The 20,842-nt window shown below is 41.5% G+C and overlaps 1 protein-coding gene across 3 annotated transcripts in view; it reads right to left on the bottom strand.

Annotated features, from left to right (window-relative positions):
- The window catches only part of MAST4 (microtubule associated serine/threonine kinase family member 4), a 563,146-nt gene that overhangs the window by 367,413 nt on the left and 174,891 nt on the right, over positions 1-20,842 (bottom strand). The window lies entirely within an intron of this gene.

Here is a 20,842-nt window from a genome sequence, read left to right as displayed (position 1 = left end):
CATTTACAAATGTACTTTTAAAATATCTAATATGGAAAGTGAGCTAGCAATCAACTAGAAAAGTGTCTACAAAGATCATGACCAACAAAAGGAAGAGCAGTAAGTCTTTCAAGTTGAAATGGGGCTGGTGCCCCTTTCTCCCAGCTTCTCTCTCTGAAGAACTAGTGTATATCCAATCATGTCCACAGGACAAGTGATGGTACCCATTTGCATAAATCAGGACATTAACGTTAGTGTAGGTTCACTGAGCAATTTCCATCAACCTTGAACTCTCATATATATGTGTATATCTTTAAAAGTCAAACAGCTGAACCAACTCACACTGTATTACTTCTTTAGTACATGGATTAGACTAGTTATCCACACACAAGATATAAGCCTTTAAGTTAGGAGGGACATGAATATTCACACAGTAATGAAGCTCAGTAAAAGCAGAGACCATGTTTGATTTTTATCTGTAGCACAATGACTGGTCATAGTAGGTGCTCATTAAATATTTGTAGAATGATGAAAGAACAAGTGGGTACGTCTCTCCCAAAAAACACGTGAAGACTATGAAAAGACGGCAGGCAACCTGTAGAATCTCGTCTACGGGTTGCACGTGTGGGGACTCCAGCTTTGCACCTCCCAGAATCCTGAGGGACTGCAGCACGTGTGGCTGGTGGCCCTGCAGCAGAAGTAACATTCGTGCCCTGGATTCTCCCCAGCAGATCTGTTCCTTGTAAAAGAACCACCCTCTCTTTCCTCAGGCATGCACTTAACAAGCACCCACTGGTTAATAACTACTGAAATACATTAACTAGTGTGAAAATTCATATTTTATGGCAAGACAAGAAAAATGTAAACATAAAAAATTTTCTCTGCCCTTTGGCCTCCTCTCCCCCCTCTACTGTGCACTGTATATCTGCATTACGCATCCACCAAACCTCTCCATCAGCAGGCATACCTGCTCAACCATAAACAGCAACATTCTCCTAGCACCAACAAGACAACTCCTTAAAAGATAACATTCCTTCTTAATCTTGTAAGGGGCTGCAATGACCCATGACCCACTACTCACCTTGTCCTTGCTGATCTGGATTATGCAAACTATCTATATCATTTAATGTACAGACCTCTGTCTCTAGAAATCTACATAACTGTGCTTTGACCTCTAACGAGTAGAACAGTTCTCAGAGCTTTCTGAGAGGCTGTTCCCAGGTTATAGTCCTTAATTTGGTTTGAATAAAGCTTTCCATTTCTTTCTTAGATCAACTGATTAATTTTTTCATCGACACTAGTTTGCTATTAGTGCACAGGCTAACTGGCAGTACAGGAGCTAGGGTCAGCTCCCATCAACTGTCCATGTTAAGAGGTCTAATGCTGGGACTTCCCTGGTGGCACAGTGGTTAAGACCCCGTGCTCCCAATGCAGGGGGCCCAGGTTCCATCCCTGGTCAGGGAACTAGATCTCACATGCAACTAAGAGTTCGCATGCCACAACTAAGGAGCCTGAGTGCCGCAACTAAGGAGCCCACAAGCTGCAACTAAGACCTGGCACAACCAAATAAATAAATAAAAATTAAAAAAAAAAGAGGTCTAATGCTCTAAGTGCTTTCAAAAATTTGTATTTTAATTGCAAAGGAAAAATATGTCTTATTTTGCCAAAATTGTTCTTTTACTCTCTTATTATATAGTGAAAGCACAGACTCTAGAGAAAACTAGATCTACTTTTGAGATCTTGACCTGTAGCTCAGTGATATGGGGAAGGAAGTGAGTCAACCTCGCTTGGCCTTGGTTTTTCCATCTCTAAAATGGAGAGCATAGGATTGACTATGTCAAGTTGTTGAGGGGATTAGCGGGTTTTTTAAGTGAAGCACTCAGTACATGTTAGCTATTTAGCCATAACAGCAGTAAAAATGACAAGTATCTTTTTTGCTTGGGTTTGGTTTCTCTTCACTCTCAAGTAGTAAATGTAAATATATATTTTTTTAAAGATCACCTATAATCATACCAGGGAAAACCACTATCAACATTTCAGTAATTTTTCTGCCAGACTTTCTTTCTGTAACCTGTATTTTCTTGCAAAAATGGGATCATACTTATTTTTGTCACCTGCCCACCACAACCCCACATAATAGATTGTGATATCTTCCTAGCAAATAAATATAGCAAATACCAATTAATTGAAGCATAAATGCTATCACTGAAAATTCAAATATAATTACCCTCTGTGGTTCCAGTCACCATCTTGAACGACTCATATATATTTTTATGTGCAGGATGTATTACATTTAAAGTCTAGAATTTAAAAAATTCTTTTCTTTGCCTTATTTTGAAACATTAACTAAAAGCTGGACTAACAGGGGTTTTGGTAAATCGGCTCCCTTTAGACCCCAAAGCAGGACATTAATAAAGAAGGACGGGAAGACCACAGACTGCATTTAGGAATGCCAACATCAGTAGTACATGAATAAATGATTTCTTTAACATAGAAATAACTCCCACTATTTGAAAAACATTACTTGTTAAAAATATACCAACCTCCAGTCATCAGAATCAGTAGGGTTTCCCCCACTTCCACCCCGGTCCCTCCTGTGTCTTTCCCTATATTTTATATTTTATTTATTTTTTGGTTCATGTTTCAGAAAAGGCCTGATAGGAGGTATAGAAGCTACATGATGTCAAGATCTACATGATGGAATGAATCTACTCTGGCCTCACCACTGCTCTGCCCCAGATGCTTCGTTTTAAAGAAAACTTGGGGTAGAAACAAAAACACTAGAATTTAATATAATCATGGAAAAATTTGAAGGGCTAACATTTTAATTCACTAAAGAATTCTGTAAGTCACTTTTTTTATTCTTTTAGTAGAAAATAATTATTAGACTATAACCCTATAATCTCCCTGAGATGAAAAAATAGGTATTTATTTCTGTATCCCTAGGACCTGGCATAGTGCCTGGAACTTAGTAAGTGCTCAAAAAATGTTTGTTGACTGACATGCAGTTAAAGTACACTATTTGATTAATACCTGATCAAGTCTAAACAGGAACAATAAAACTGAACAGATGATTTTCTTAAATTTCATTTGTAGTATACTATAATAGCTAAAATACATTGAGGACTTACTATATGCCAGGCACTGCAACATCTTAACCACGCTTTTGGGTGCTAAGTAATATTACCTCCATGTTAAAGCCCAGAGAGGTTACATGATTAGACAAGGGCACACAGCTAATAAGTGGGCAAAACCAGGATTCTTACTCTGAAACCCAGATCCCACCGCAGGAAAATATTCATCACATATGCTTAGGTGAAAAAACAAGTTATAAGACAGGATAATTCTATATTTTAAAGTAAATAATATGTATTTTACATACTATTTGAAAAATAATTTTTCAAATAAAAATTATTTTCAGAAAATTGTCTGAAAAGATAGGAAATGGTAGCAGATAGGATTAAATGAGATAATGCACTTAAGGCACTCAACCTGGGACATGGAAAGCAGTCAATACACTATGACTCTTCACGTTATCCTGAGAACTTTACAGTTCCATTGATGCATCCCGACCACCACCACCACCACAGCAATGATATAAAACATGGTAATGGGTTCTCAGACCAGATCACAAAAGAAAGAAAGAAAAAAATAATGACTAGGATTAAAATAATAAAGACTAGTATTTCTTTGTGGAAAGGAAATAGCAAATTCAGAATTGTCGTTATCTCTAGCAGGGAAAATGGGGAATACGTCCAGGGAGGAGTATTGCTGTAATATTTTATTGTTTAAAAAGTTATCTACAGGAAATAATGAGATCTATTAGTTGAACTTAAAAGTTTAAAGTATTACGTTTTCACTTGTAGTTTTTTTTTTTTGTTTTTTGTTTTTTAATTTATTTTTGGCTGCATTGGGTCTTTGTTGCTTTCTCTAGTTGCGGCGAGTGGGGGCTACTCTTCGTTGTGGTGGCTTCTCTTGTTGCAGAGCACGGGCTCTAGGTGTGCGGGCTTCAGTAGTTGTGGCTCGTGGTCTTCAGTAGTTGTGGCTTGTGGGCTTAGTTGCTCCGCGGCATGTGAGATCTTCCCGGACCAGGGCTTGAACCCGTGTCCCCTGCATTAGCAGGTGGATTCTTAACCACTGCACCACCAGGGAAGTCCTTTCACTTGTAGTTTTAATAAATTCAGTATTAATTTTTTTAATATATCTGAAGGATGTGACAAATATTAAGCTTTGATAAAGCTGGCTGGCAGGTATTTGAGGTTGGGACTAAATTATTCTGTATTAATTTCTGTATGTGATATTATATAATATTGTTTTTAATGATTCCTATCAAAAAAATGTGCTCCATAATCTAACATGGCAAACTAGCCAGGAGCACATTCCCTCCACTCCTCAAAATGGTAGCTCCTCAGGCCACATCAGGGAGGGGTCTGGGCTGGGGAAGCACGGAACCAGGTAAGAGGTTCCACGGAGAATGGGAGCAAAAGGGAACCACGAGAACCCTCATCCTGGTCCCAACATAAAAGTCACAACAGCTGTGACTGGTAGATGCCCCCTTTCTGAAGCCGGTGGGAGGGCAGAACAAAAGCAGGGACAGCCCTGAATAAATCCTCAGTGCAGGCGATCCCTGTGTATGCTAGCATCGTTGCTCGATGAGCCAGGGCATGCCTCAAGTAGGAAGCCAGACTCCGGACAGATCCAGAACAAGCACTGCGGGAGGGGACTCAAGGAACCAGACCCACGTCCCTTCTCTTCTCTCCATATGCGCCAAACCACACTTTGAACCTTTCAGTTTTGTTAGATCTCACAGAGCACTTTCAAGCAAGCCGAGACCATGGCCAATGGGACAAGTATGCCGTCTTCTCTAAAATCACTCAGTCTAACTCGGCCACATACGTTTTTGGTTTTTTTTAAACATCTTTACTGGAGTATAATTGCTTTACAATGTTGTGTTAGTTTCTGCTGTATAACAAAGTGAATCAGCATATATCCCCATATCCCCTCCCTCTTGCGCCTCTCTCCCACCCTCCCTATCCCACCCCTCTAGGTGGTCACAAAGCACCAAGCTGATCTCCCAGTACTATGCGGCTGCTTCCCACTAGCTATCTATTTTACATTTGGTAGTGTATATATGTCAGTGCTACTCTCTCAAGGCCACATACGTTTTATTTGTTGCTATCTCATGTGTAAGTCTAATCTCGGTAACAAGACCATAGGTGTGCCTGGTCGAAGATAAACAAAGTCAGACACTACTTAAAGCGGTAAGGACAGATTTTAATCAGTAATAACCACTGCAATAGGGAGAAAGAGTCCAGCATGGACTCTACTCATCTTCGATTGGTACAGAAGTAACTGGGTGTTTTAACAGGAGAATGAGGGAGTAGGGCAGGCAGCAAGCGAGGGCTGGGTCGAGCCAGGGAAGTGAAAAACAGGAAGGGTTAGTCGGTGTAACTGCAATCAGGCCAGCTCTGTGGGCTAGCTGGCAAGGACCGAAGTTTGGATTCTACCTTTCCACAGAGACTGGGAGACAGAGGCCCTATCTGTTGGCATGAACAAATAGTAAAATTTTTTGGTAGCCTGGAGTTTTCTGAGGCAGGCACTTTAAGGGGATCAGGGTCATCCTAAGGATGTGGCCTTGAGCTGTTAGAGACTGTTAGCGTTTGTTCGAGTCTTTGTAGGCCAAGGTTGGGGGGCCTAATTGAGAGAGAGGGCTCCGAGGAGCCTGGTGAGGGTTTGGTCAAGGAGAGACTTGGTCAGCCTTCCATTTTTTTGTTACTTCAATACACCCTAACTCATGTTCATTAACAGATCAGTTTTTGAACTAAGTCTGAACTAACTTTTGAACTTAGCCCATACACTTATCTTATATGTCTTCAAACCTTCATACAAGACATAAAGCTCCTTGCCAATAATGGTAAAAATAATTGCTCTAGTTAGGGGTGACACAGAGTCATATTGCTGAGTGCCTATTCTGACCCCCCCAAACTGATTCCATCACTTATTCATGAACTTCTCCAAGCCTCGTGTTCCTCAGCTGTAAAATAGGGGTAAACCTATGGAGAGGTTCTAAGATTAAAAAAGAAAATACATCATACAATGGGCATTCAATACATATAAACTTAAAAAAATAAACACAAAGAGATATGCAACACATGAGGGATGACAAGGTGAGCAAGAAATAAAATTCTGTTAATTATTTGGAACAAACAATAAAATTAAGAAGCGTTTATATACATATATAATGAAATGTTTATCATCCTGTCATGGGTTAGATTTTAGATGTCGTTATTCTTGCACAAGTCTCATCTGTAGGAATCATATGAATGTTACAAATTAGAGGGTCTATTAGCACAACACATGGGATGTTTTAATCCTGCCTGGACCCCCATTTGTGTTAATAGGGAAAAGAGGACAACAGATGGATTTAAGGCAGTCATTAGAAGGCATTAGCATTGTGCCATAGTTGGTAGTGATTACATCAAACTTTACACAAATTCACTTTCTGATGACTACCAAGAGCCTCTAAAAAGTATGTTGCTGCTAAATTCATGCATCATTTGCTGCCTACAATTTAAGAAAATTAGCATCTGTCAACTGCATTATTCAGCTGCACAGGGTGGAAATTAATGGACAATACTATTCCCTCTTTGTTGTAGGAGAGGTGAGTTTGCCTAGCAATCTGGCTGCTCTATTTTAATACCACATCGAGCTTTTTGTTACAACTGGAAATTTGATCAGCTCTGTGTTCTTTGGAAACACACCGCTAAAATTCCAATATGCTTATTAAAACATTTATTAGATACTGTCTACTGACATAACTAGAAATTTAAAGGCAATAAATAGAGGTCCATATTAAAGCTGAAATCTGTTGGCCAGAGTGAAACAAGAATTTGTCAAGCTTCAACCACAGAGCTATGGGTTATTGGAATGGGCTTTTTATACTGGTTATCGTTTCTCTTTTGGTCACAGGGCCTCTACTTAACAGAATCAGTAGAAATATCTCCAGCCATTTATATATGACAATAAGTAGATTACTAAGACTCAGCTTGTGCCTTGGTCTACCTAGGGTACATATGGTCTTTTTCCTGGAATGGGTTTTCCTTTGTTTTCATCCTGAATTTCAAAATAACAAGAAGCAAGACCTCCATAAAGAGGTCTTCAAATGTGAGATACATGCTTTCAAAGCACCCGGAAGCTTAAAGTATCCCTCTGAAGTACGAAAATATCAGGTCAGAAATAATTTCAGCAGAAATTAAATATAGCCTCTGGAGACCTACTTTGTCATTGGAGAATAATGGTTCCTGCCTAGATTTAAAAGCTTCCAGTAAAAAAGTTCCATATCACCTGAAATGCAATACAGATTGAGCAGTCAGTCCATGGTCTTACATTTTGGGTTACCTCTCCTGACTACAAACAGGACATCAAAGACAAAAGAAGACCCAGGAACTACATAACAAAGCAGTCTTGAGAAATGGTTTCTGGTGCTCAGTTATACATAAGAACTCTGGAAAAGCTTGTTTATCCCTCTAAGGTCGCCACCAGGAAGAAAGGGTAGCTGAGGCGGTCCACGTGTTGCTCTCAAGGGTTTTGGTGAGGGAGGGGGACCCACAGAAGGGAGGGAAATAGAATGGTGCGTGCCAGCATTACAGAGGCAAGGGGCTAGGGACAAAAAGAACAACGGAGAGCTGGCACCGTGCTGGTGCCATGAGCAAGCAGATGGGGCCACATGCTCACATCTCTCATCTGTTAGCTTTATTTTTGGGCTACCAGGCTGCTGCTGACCTGAGCATCTACTGAAGCTCTCACAGCAGCCCCCAGAAAGTTCACATCCACCACTAAAGTGGGAGGAGGGCCATTCCCACCACTATACTTTCCCCACTGCCTACTAAAACCTCCCTTGCTTAATTCCACTTTTGGGTATATACACAAAAAAAGTGAAAGCAGGGATTCGAACAGATATTTGTATACCCATGATCATAGCAGCATTATTCACAACAGTCCAAAGGTGAAAACAACCCTAATGTCCACTGATGGATGAATACATAAACAAAATGTGGCATATACAAACCAACGGAATATGATTCAGCCTTTGAAAGGAAGGAAATTGACACACAGACGAACCTTGAAGAAGTACTAAGTGAAATAAGCCAGACACAAAAGAACACGTGTCATATGACTCCACTTATTTGAGGTTCCTGGAATAGTCAAATTCATTGAGATAGAAAGTTTTACAGTGGTTACTGGAGGGCTGCGGAGAGGGGGGGATGAGGCATTATTGTTTAATGGGTACAGAGTTTCAGTTTGAGATGATGAAAAAATTCTGGAGGTGGATAATGTTGATGGTTACACAACAATACGAATGTACTTAATGCCACTGAATTGTATACTTAAAATACAATAAAGTACACATGGTTAAAATGTAAATTTTGTTATGTATATTTTCACACACACACACACACATACCCTCCCTTGCTCAGCCAAAACCACCATACCTTCTATAGAAAAACAAGAGGGAGTCTTTTTTGTTGCCCAAAGGAGGTATCCACAGTGAACTACATCAGCACCTGCTTTCACAAATTATACTCAAATTATACTTAAGCCCTCCAAATCATTCACAAGTCAGAGGAACTGAGTTTTTCAAGACCCCCTCCAAACTTTCAAAATGGAGAAAGCTTAAAGACCGTGATAAGTCACTGGCAGAATCCAGGCAGAATCCATGAGTCAGCAGCCATCACCCTACAGTGTGCTCCATCATCATGAAGATATTCCTCTTTCATGCCCCATTGCTCAACTCTAAACATCGGTTCCCGCATCATAGTGACTGTCGTGCTCACAGACAATTACAGCCTCCCTTTATTCATCTTCAGCTGTGCTACTACAACACAGAGACACGGTTCCTTTCATCTTCCCTCTCACATGGGTGACTGACTTCCAATTTCTTGTCCCCACTGCAAAAGAATAACTATACCTAGACAGCATCGACAATGCTGCTAAATCATTCTTCTTAATGGCATAAATAAATATAATTTGAGAAACCAACAGATTTGTGACCAGGGAGAGCTGAAGTTCACTGACTCCTATACTGAGCTGCTATTCTAGCCTTAAAAGAAAAAGTGGTGTGTGTTGACTCACACAAGAAAAGTCCAAAGCGTAGGCTTGACCCCATGTCCTTGAAGGCATCACTGCCTACTAGCCAGGGATCTCCAACTGACAAGGAAACTGAAAGATGAATGGAGAGAGGACACATGCCTTTAGGGAGGTTGGCTGTCAGAGCACAGTGACACCAATGGGGTATCAAGGTCTGAATCAAATTAATCGCCCAATGCAGCAGTCTCTAAACTGTTTTGCTGCTAGACTCAACTCCACCAGAGATACCCAATTTCACTTCTTAGAATATTATCAGCAGCATTCTATACTTAACATAGAATGGCAAGGCAATATTACTAACCACAAGGGCCTGAGGACAAAGTTAGGAGGATGCTTGAAAGGGTGGGACAAAGTTAGGGGGATGCTTCAGAAGGAAGCTTGTAGCAAGCAGAGCAAATAGCAGATGCTAACAGTTTAGGGCAAGCCCAGACTGACTGGGTCCATGACAATTATTTCACAAAGTCTCTAAAGCTCAATTCCATACCGTGAGAGAGCTAGGGGCTGCGGAAAAATACCAGAACAAACGTGTCTACCATGCAGAAATCAAAGCCGCTGGACAGACCGCAAGGCTATGGAGCAGCATCTCAAGCTGCCGCTGCCACTGTCAACTCTGCAGCTTTAAATCAAAAGTAACATTCAGAGTGAAATGTGCCAAGATGATTCAACGGTATAGTGGTCTCTTTACCCTCAATTACAGAGAGCCACCCTGTTACCCTTGCCATTGAATGACAAAAGGGCAAAAATGCCAACACGCAGTCTATTTTTAAATGGAAACAATTCAAATCCACACTTACAGAGAAATATATTTGGCCTCTCTTTTCTTTTCCCTTAACTTGTTCTTAAAGAAGAAATATTTCTTCTCACCTACCAAGATTACCAAATTCTAATAAGGGAAGATATTAGGATCATATGAGTTAATACACGAAACAGAGCTTAGTAAGCGTCAGTGTTCCTATTATTTTTAGTACGTGCACTGCCGCCTTTCGGTATACCAACACCCAGCAACTTCTCCCATTCTGCTATGAGACCCAGCCCTCGCCAGCAAGTCCCTCTTGCACCTAGACCACCAAGGTAGTCTCCCTTCAAGGGGTGATTGTATGGATTTAAAATTCTTATCAAAAAATACAGAATGGTTTGGCTCTAAGCTCTAGCTGTACAGACCAAAGGCTAATGTGACAACTTAAAATTGATTTTTAAGGAAGTATTAAGTAGAGCTACTCTAATGAGAACATGGTAACAAGAATCTGACACCAAGCAGCATCGCCTAGAATGTGTGAGTGAGGGCACCCGGGAGCTGGGTGGGGACAGTGTCTAAGCGACGCCAGGCACAGGTCAGAGCGAACATCTGCAATCTCGCCTCCCTCCATCCTTGTGTTGAAACATAATTCAGCAGAAAGAATTGCTAAACATGTCTAAACCCCCTGGGAAATGACAGATATTGATGAATGCTGTTGGGAAGATATATGGAAGGAAACGGCAAATAAATAGAACCATTTTTTCTCAGAGTCATTTTGCGGATATGTGGAGCAGCTGTTAAACTACCTGTCAGCTCCCCTGCTCTCTTCCTCTTTCTCCTTCCTCACCCCCATCTGCATTCTCTACACCTTTCCAAACCCTCCCAGAGGACCCGTATCTTGCTCTCTTCAAAATAATCATCAAGCGAGTATAAGTCATCTCCTCCTCCCCTGTCATAATCTGGCTGCTCAACCCAGTTAGCCCAACCCTTTCCAAAATGTCATTCTATCCTAACATGTTGGCTGCCCCCTGTGGATCCTGGAAAGACAGCTGACCCTTGAACAACACAGGCTTGAACTGCGCAGGTCCACTTATTTGTGGAGTTTTTTCAATGGTCAATACTCCAGTACTACACGATCCGGAAGGGTTGAATCCGCAGACATGGAACCACGGATGTGGAGGAACCATGGATAGCGAGGGCTGGCTTTAAGTTGTTTGCGGATTTTTGACTTCACAGAGGGTTGGCCTCCCCAACCACCTTGTTGTTCAAGGGTCAACCGTACGTTCAATTTTTAAACTCATGAAATGAAACTGTTGAATTCAAATCCATTACCATTTGGCCCCAGTCACGAGACTCAAATCTAAAATTCAAAGCCTGACTACTACCATGTAGTGGCTCTGTGACCTTGTTAACCTCTTAAGCCTCAGTTTCCCATAAATGCTCTGTAAAAATGGACATGATTGACCAACCTCCTGGGGCGACGGTGAGGACAATCTAGAATGTACACAGAGAGTTTGTCATACCATCTGGCAAATAGAAGGCCCACAATAAACAATGACTTATTATGCCCTCTACTTTCCCTTGCTAAACAACTCTTCCTGGCAAGAGCACTCCTTCTCGATATCGTTCTCAGGCTGCATCAAATGCTCTCCAGCTCAGGGCCCTTCAGGGTAAGAGGCTCTCATTCCATTCACCAAGTGGACTCAAGAGCACAGAGTGGGAAACCAGTCAGACAGGGATTTGCACCCTGGTTTCACCATCTATTAGCTGCGAAACCCTTGATAAATTACTTTCCCTCTCTGAGCTTCCATGTCTAGACCTCTAGTGATGATGATCATAGGTAACACACACCAAGTGCCCAGCACAGTGTTGAACACACAGTGTGTGTTCCGTGGTGGCTCAGGTCCCTTCCAGGATGCGTTACCCATTTTGGCATCATTGGCATTGAATCTACAACCAGGGGCGTTACTAGCCTTACCTTCCCCCCCATTAATCACCTGCTTCTATGGGGCTGCCTGTGTATAGGGTGCCATCTATTTCTGTACATAATATGCTTTTCTACATTGCAAACTCAGTGTCAGCTAGGACCGTACCTCATCTGTCTTTGTAGCCCCACGTCACAGCCCGCACACAGAAGCTACTGACAGTTTACAGGATCACATACTTATGCCTGTGCATATTAACTCTCCACTCTGTCTCTCATTTATATTTCTCCCAGGGTTCAGATTTTTTAATTTTTGTTTAGTTCCCCATTGCCTAGAATGTTCAAATGTGGTTCAGTTATTTGTTTTGTAACCATAGCAATAGTGAAAAAAGGCTCAGCGGCCTTAAACTTGATACAAGAACCTCATATCACTTCTCCTGGCTTTGATTTTCTCTTCTAAAACCCATCTCCAAAAGAGTCTGACACCGCCACAAAACACTGTGTATATCCAAGGCCAACTGTTTAACCTGAGTACATGTGAGGACAATTTGTATTTAGTATCTTACTTTTTGAAGAAATTATGAATCCTACTCAGTAACATTCTTTTGCCCACTAAGATGCTTTGATTGACACACCCAAATGTCATTGGCATCCTGAGATGCTAAACATTTCTGACAACTGCCCTACATCTAAACAGGACAGAGGCCAAGGAAGAATTGGGAATCAGGAGCTTTCCAAGAGAAACGAAAAGAACAAAGGCAGCCACAGGGGCATAAAATAAACTCCATGTGACAGTCGAAGCAGAAATTTCCAGACAAGTCCAAATTTCCTAACAAGTTCTCTAGTTTTATTACAAGGAAACGTCTATGTACAATCTAATTCACTTAACGGTGTATTTCCATATATATCTCTTTGGGACAGTTTCTAGTTTCATGTTAGCTTTTGTTCCAAACAGATTCCAATTCTTCTTCCGTAATGTCTATGTGTGCCCCCTAAAGAACATATTATTTTTGTCTTAAGAAATCTTTGTTGATACTGATTAATGAATAAACAGGAAATCTAGAACAAACCTATACAATTTTTTCCCCAAAATACTGCATAGTAGATCTCCTCCAGCACCTCCAAATGGCAATCTATTAAAATGTCCTATTTCTGGGGTGGGAGATCTCAATCAAGGACTGTATAACCCTTACTAGGAAAGATAATGTCCACTCTACCTGGTTTAAAAGCAATAGGATCTAGGAACCACTGTTATCCAAACTATAACCCTGTGCCTTGAATTAAGTTCTAACAAATCACTAAGTGCCTTGCAAAACATAACATTGCCCTTGTTTTTAAGCAGAGAAAATTTTAAGCCAAGATTAGCATCATGATTGCCTCAAGCACTGCTTGGAAATTAATGACCAGTGTAGGGTTGGAATTCAACCTTTCCATTTCTGGTCTCTTATGTAGCCCCTGACTTCTTCTGAGAGTTCAGATGACATTAAGTAGCCTGGAACTCCAGGATCAGTGCCTCATGTCTTAAAGTTAACAGTATCACTAGGCTACTTAACATTCCTTTTTAGGGAATTCAGTCATGCTCGTGAGGAAATCAGTGTGCTCTGGCGCTCAGGTAGGGGGCAGGTAGCTGTTGGGTTGTTCCAATCATCCTCCAAATAGTCATCTCTCAAGATCGAGAGCCTGATCATTTTCTTCTAGCCACTTATTAAATGCATTTAATCTCCTACTATTTGAATCCACCGAGAGCACTGTAACCGTTGAAAGAATGGCAGTGGGCATATACACACAGACTTACACACACCAAAGAGCATCATACGTCAGATCTGCTTATGGTTGTCCACAAAGCTGGTCCTGTCTCCAAGGTGACTGCAGGTAAAGGGGTGGAGGGCAGGGAGCATGAGAAAGGATTGTGTACTAATGTCTGTGTGTAAGACGCCTAGCCCCTTGCCCCTCGTGCCATGCATGTACTTATGAGACAACATGTCTGATAAAGCCTCAGTACAGAACCCTTCCTGTAGTTACTGATAGAGTTGTCAGATTTCACAAAACTACAGGATGCCTAAATCAACTGGAATGCAAATAAACTGGATTATGTATACCACAAATATCACATTGTACACGTCAATGCTAAAAATATTATTACCAGTCTCTCTGAAATTAACATTTAACTTAGTGTCATGTATTTTATCTGGCGACCCAATTCACTGAGCACTTAGGATTGGCAATGCAGGAGGCTTTGCTTTGAGGGTTCAAGGAAAAGGTCTTCAAGGAATTTATAAAGTAGTAAAAGGGATGATAGGTCCACAAATAATAGGAAGTTAAAAGTGATCCATCCTGGAAGAAGAGGACAGTGTAAGATGGTAGCAGGAAGGAGAGAGTGAAAGTATAGCCGTGGAAGTGATGTGAAGGGGTTTGAGATGGAATGTGAATGTAGCAAAGAATCATGAGCTTCATCTCGTTGTTTTGTACACCGAACATGGAGGTCTCATTGCTCTGGGTTTGTGCGTGTATCACCTACCATCATTTTTATATTATTTATACATAACAGTGCAGCCAAAAGCTAGTAAAATGGAGTAAAAACAAAACAACAAAAATGCTTTGCACTGAGACTCCTAGCAAACAAAGCAAAGACAGAAACACAGTGGGATAGCCAGCTCTCATTACTTAATAAAAGAAAGAATCCAAATTTGTCAGACCACACAACCTCTTTTTCTTCATTTTGAGCTCAGAGAAATTTGTTTCGGAGGTTTTAATAAAAGGGCAATGACATACATAATTCTCACTGTCGTCTAGAGTAATTTAGGGCAAAAATGCGGGCACCTCCTACATTATGGAACACTAAATAAAAACTGAGGGTGCAATGCTGTGTGTGCACGCATACATGTGACCACATAATCAAAGTCCATGTATACACTTTACATACATACATGCCTCTCCTTTACAGGGACTTGGAAACCGGGAACTAAGGTACCTTAAGCAAAATTCTTACTCAAGTCTAACTTGGTACAGTGTTAATAATTTACACAGTGGTCATGACTCCACCTGTGTCCTTATTCAGAAAAAGGGAAACATATTTAAATGGTACCATTCTCTCTTTTTAAAGGTTTTACCCACCAGGGATCAAGTCAACAAGGAGTTAAAAAGCAAGGAGGGGACTTACTTTCAGCTCTCCCTTCAGGCCCTGTTGGGATGCAGGGGCCTGAGACAGTACTGTCAAAAAACAGAGAAATGATCTGGCTAGGCAGACGCAAGAAAATAAATTTAGCCCTGACAATATGCATTGATTAAGTACTTGAATGACAATGGAACATGACAATGACAAATGCAGGCTACCACCACCAGAGTCATTAATACATCAGAAACACTAATTTTTACCAATCTTTAAACATCCCAGTTGGTGGCATTTGCATTTCTTTGCCTACTCTTTTTTCCTGCGGAGATGACAAAAAGTCAGCTTCATTTTCAGTTTCCATCCAGGAAGGTAAAAAAAAAAAAAAAAAGGCTGCATTCCTGATCTTTGATTAGCCCCTGAAAATGAGTTTTAAACAAGAGATGGCTGGCCTGGTGTGCTCAGTTTCAGAGGACAGGACGTCACTGCAAGGCTCCTCCAGGGGAGAAGGTGGGCTTCCTTGCTCAACAGTGGAGAAAGGATGTAAGTATAAAGGGAGAAAATGAAGGAAAACCAGTCTCTGCAAAGACTCCCCCATCCCTCATCTTGGTAGCTAAAAGTATTCACTATGCAAGGTCAAAGCGACCTTGAGAGTATCTGGTCCAACGCACTCATTTTACAAACGAGGAAACTGAGAATCAGAAATGAAGGCATAGCTACTTAGCGGTTGACGTGGGACAAGAATCTGGGCCTCAGATCCCCACTTCAGGCCCTTCTCATTACACCTCGAAAAATCGGTACAGGAGTTGTTGCGACGCTGTCCCCACCCAGACAAGTCACTTGCTTTCCCATCTTTAAACCCCATTCAGTGTAACTCAGGTATTCCATTCTCCTTCGGATCTGCATCCCCCCCAATCACTGTTTTCCGGAGGACGTACGTGTGGTCCAATGTACTGATTCCAGTACATGCGCAGTTAGCACCCACATGCACCTCTGTGCAGCTGCACTGCAGTTGGATTGTATATAAGAAAATGTCACCACGAGAGCCGGCTACCTATGTCCAACTTCCTACATGGGTTCCAGTGTGGCAGGAAACGGCAGCACCCACCATCTTCCTTGCATTCCCCGACCTTACCTCCCCTTCCCCAATAACTCAAAGAGCGCTATAGGTGGGATTTAATAGTTGATACTAATTTCCAATTATTTAAATTCATGTTTCATATTCTTAACTGTAATACAATCAATTCAACTTTTGTGGCTTTCTCATTTATGCTGAAGAGTCACAGGGATCTAAAACCACGGCATCTCTTAAAGACGATACATATACAAAACTGAGAAGACAAGCTTGAAATCAGCATGCTTTTCAGAACCTACAAGTACACAACGCATGAAGGAGAGGAAAACCACGTCCTGCCATACCCAGGCCTCGGTCTATCCCATCAGCATTAAACAGATTTTCAGGGAAGTCCTAGGAAAAAACTGGGGAGAAAAGAAGGAAAATGATTATGCTCCTTAAAAAAATTTAACCCCTTGATAAAATGCTTTAAAAAAAACCTGAAATCAGTTTTCTATTCTAAATAAAATTTTAAGAACAAACAAATTTTTGAGATATGGATTCAATAAACTCATTTTCTTCAATCAGGAATAACAGAAGTCCATTGTTTATAGAATCACCCTAGAACACAAGAAATAAGGGGGAGAGACAGAGAGAAAGAGAAACAGAGAGAGAACACTGGGAGAGAGAAAAACTGTTTTGGGGATCCTAATATTCATACATCTTTGGTTTGTTTCTATTAAGTTGCTTCTTTAGCCTAATCGATATAGAGAACTTCCTTATATATTTGGACACGTACAACCGTCAAAATAATGCCAGCAAAAACTTTAAATGACCACTAGACACTCTCTTCTTTGGGGTACTTGGAAGAATTTCAGTCACTGGGTTTGATCACATCCAACATACCCAGCCTAAGGTCAAGAAGGCCAACTTATTTTGCAGGTGATAATGGTTTAGCTGTATCTCAGTATTGCAACTGATGTTCCTACCCTAGCAATCTTGAAATTCTGTGTCACAATGATTTAAGGCCCAAGTTACCTTTTGCCTCGCAGAAGGCGCTTCAAGAAACTTAAATCAGGTCTTCCAGCAACAACATCTTCTTAATTAACACTCAGGACTAATTTTAAGTCCTTCAAGCTCTATCTGGTACAGAATTGAAAAACGGATTTCTAAAGAGCCGGACTCGCGGATGTAGCACGGCTCCCAGAACTCTCTGGAGCTCATGCACACATCAAAGCAAACAGCCCAGTCTCTCATCTGACTCTCGGTATAAGAGCAGCACATTCGAGTCCTCATGTCTTCATTTAGACTCTTTCCTTGATTCTCCTCTCACGCCTGACATCACCTCCTGGGATGCTTTCATTGGCGCCAAATGTCTGAAGGAGAGATCTGAGCTTCAAATAGGACTCTGCAGCCCGGCTCTGAACAAGGTGGCCACTTGGCAATTCCCAAGCAGCAGGTGACCAGGGGCCTGGGAACCACCAAGTGATGCTCCCCCGTCAGTGGGAGCAATGACTCATGGGTAAGCCATCTGCATGGGCGATGAGCTACAGCAGAGGGCCCCCCGGACAGACAGCCACTGGGAGGCAGCATCTGCCAAAGGAGCTGGCTAGCAGCTGCATGTCCCATTAAGGCGGAGTCTCAGGAGATCTTCCTACCCTGACAAGGAGATACTACAAACACAAAATACATCTACATTGCCATCTTCTAATTAGAACACCTAGATAGCAAACAAAATATCCAGACTTAAGCTGACACAGGAACAGTGAAGACAGCAAGTGGTTTTAAAGGCTACTTAAAATCATGCACCCTCACCAGAAAGAAGATGCTAATGGATTTGCCTCTTGATCGCTTGGTGACTCAGAAAAAATAGGTAGAGACACTCTCCAGACTCATAAACCACTGTGGAGGAAGTACACAATGTTACAAGTTCTAAAACAGAACACTAAAGCCACGTAAAAGAATTCCTGCCCCAAGTTATATGCCCTCAGCGTAGAAAATGTGTTAAGTATTGAGAAATAGTTAAACAAATAGAAGCCAGATGTTTTTAAGCCAGTAAAACCCTAAGTGCGAATTATCTAGGTTCTTTTTCCTGTTGGCCAAAAGCCAAGAATCTAAATTGAGAGCATCATTGTCTTTACAACAACTGTAAAGACCTTTACCCTTTAAAAGTTTTAAAACTTGCCAGATTTCAAAATATGAACATATTCGTCATCCTTCATGGGCTGGTTAAGTCGAACAGCCCACCCACTGCTCGGGCCACAGTCCCACCACACTTCCAAGCTCCCATGGGCTTTGGCTCTACCCCTGGAGAATCCCACGCTGGGCACCAAAACCCCCTGACTCTTACACAGCTCAGCTCCACCCTCCCCATGGCTCTCCTGAGTGACCCTGGACCAGGTCCCTCTGCTATATTCTGTGGAACTCACGTTCCCAGTTCACAAATTTCCCTGGTGTCTTAACATTTCCCTCAAACATGTACACTGACTTCACTTTCAGTTCATGATCACAGACCTTGAATGGGCTGTCAGTGCTTCCATGAAACCCTACTACATTTATAGTCTGCCTTCCTATTCTCTAAGAACATTTCAGACTTCCTTCTCTAGTCAATTCCCATATAACCCTCCCAAAGCCCACCCAGATATCTCATAATGCACTGAGAAGTGAAGCCACTAAATCAATTAAACTACCTGCTTTTTTATGAAAAGAAAATTTATTAAAATCACTGATCTGGAAAGGGAATATTTTAAAATTAAACTTATTTTGAAGTAACTGTGGGTTCGCATGCAGTTGTAAGAAATAATGCAGAGAGCTCCAGGTATCCTTTACCCAGTGTCCCTCAGTGGTAACATCTTACAAAACTATGGTGTACAATCACTACCCCGATAATGACATTGCTACAGTCAAGATATAGAACATTTCCACCATTGCAGAATCCCTCATGTTGCCCGCTCATAGCCACACCTACTTCCTTCCCATGTCCTCCTCCTTAAGTCCTGACAACCACTAATCAGTTCTCTACTTCTATAATTTTGTCATTTCAAGAATATGATATAGAAATGGAATTACACAGCATGTAACCTCTTGGGGTTTTTTTGTTTTGTTTTTGTTTTTTAACTCAGCCTAATTCTTTGGAGATTCGCCCAGGTTGTCACGTGCATCACCTGCCATATCAGTAAACAAAGGATGGTGCAGCCATCAAGCCAGCAGCCACTGCAGCTGCCTCCCAACTGTGTACCCTGAGGGAATTCAGGGTGGAGAAAAGCAGGATTCTGGCCCTAGATAGTGAAGGTGCATATCAAAGGAATGATTTCACTGAGTCCAGACTCCTGCATCTTCCCATACACAGAAAAGCGCTAAATTCACCAACTTGAGGTGTGTGTTTTTCTTTAACTAACAGTAATCTTTGGATGTCCCTACTATCTGTGTTTGTTGTTGTTGTTTCCGAAAACTGTTAAATATCCCGGCTTCTTCCTTACCTCTTCGTAGCAGTTCCTCAGAGCTATCTGACAGGCAGGCTGCCTCCCAGGTTTAAGTCCTCAGCAAGTCCACCGAATTAAACATAGTTCTCAACTTTTACGTTGTGCTTTTTTCTTTTTTTTTTTTCAGTAGACAATTGGTAGTTTGTTCCTTTTTATTGCTGAGTAGTATTTCATGGTATAGATGTACCTAAACTACCTGCTTTTGCATCCATTTTCTCCTCCTTCTTCCTGTTACAATGAAGGAAGTACCTCTCTCCCTACCAAGGCCAACCGTTTGACATGTGCTCCAGATACCCTGCCAGGTGCTTCCACAGCACTTGACTTCTCTGGTTATCATCTCTTTCTTCTGAACCATCCTCAACACCTTACAAACATGCTTGCCTGGTACCCACATTACGATGGTCCCCTCTGACCCCTCATGCCCTTCCAGCTCACACTTGTTTTCTCTAGTCTCTTATAACTGGACAACTTCTCAAAAGAGCTATCTACACTCTCATCAACACATCAGCTTACCTTGAGGTCCTTCATTACTGTTTGCTCCTAAGCCAGTTCACTCTAGCTGCCATCCACACTTCACCAACCTCCTCCTCAAGGTGTACAGTGACTTACACTGCTGAATCCAATGACAACTTCTTGTTCTCATCTTATTCTCTTAGATGAAGCCAATCCTTTCCTTCTCAAACCATGACTCTTGCTTCTGTTACTGCACAGTCCTCCCTGGACATTCTGATTTAACATGCCCCACAGGCATTTCAGACCTAACATACTGAAAACTAATCACACCCAATTTCTTTATTAAAACCTATTTCTCAGTCTTCCCTGACTTTGTAAATGCCATGTTTCCCTTGCCTCTTGTGTAGCTGGACTCAGAGGCCACAGTCCAGCAGGGACCATACTTCCTAGCACTCCCCCAACAGTAGCACCAGCCTTGAATTTGGCTCTGACCATGTGAGAGGATCTTGCCAAACAAATGCGAATGGAAATAAAGCGTGTCTCTTCCAGGATGGGACTTTTAGGAAGTCAGAAAAGTTTTTCTTCTCTTTCCACTTCTACCAACTGGAAGCAGAGTGTGGAGGCCATAAAGAAGAGCCAGAGCAGAAGGTGGAAGGAATGCGGGTCCCTAACTCACCAGGAGGGAGAGAGCTGCCTGATAACCCACAACACTTACATGAGCTAGAAATATGTGACAACTGTGTTAAGCCCCAGAAATTTTTTGGTTTGCTTGCTCTAGCATGTGGTATTATCCTAATACACACCATTTTTACATAGGCATTCTTTTGATGGTATTACAAACATGAAGAAATCCAGAGCATATACGAGAGTATTCAGGTGCAATATTTACTGAATACCAAGGCTACCTATAACATAGTTACGTTTCATGTAAATTTGTTTTAATCTAAATTCTGTCAGA

The sequence above is a fragment of the Eubalaena glacialis genome, chromosome 4, assembly GCF_028564815.1.
Source record: "Eubalaena glacialis isolate mEubGla1 chromosome 4, mEubGla1.1.hap2.+ XY, whole genome shotgun sequence".
Lineage (NCBI taxonomy): Eukaryota > Metazoa > Chordata > Mammalia > Artiodactyla > Balaenidae > Eubalaena > Eubalaena glacialis.
The sequence above is the reverse complement of the archived record's forward strand: the minus strand, read 5'-3'. Positions and strand labels throughout refer to the sequence as shown.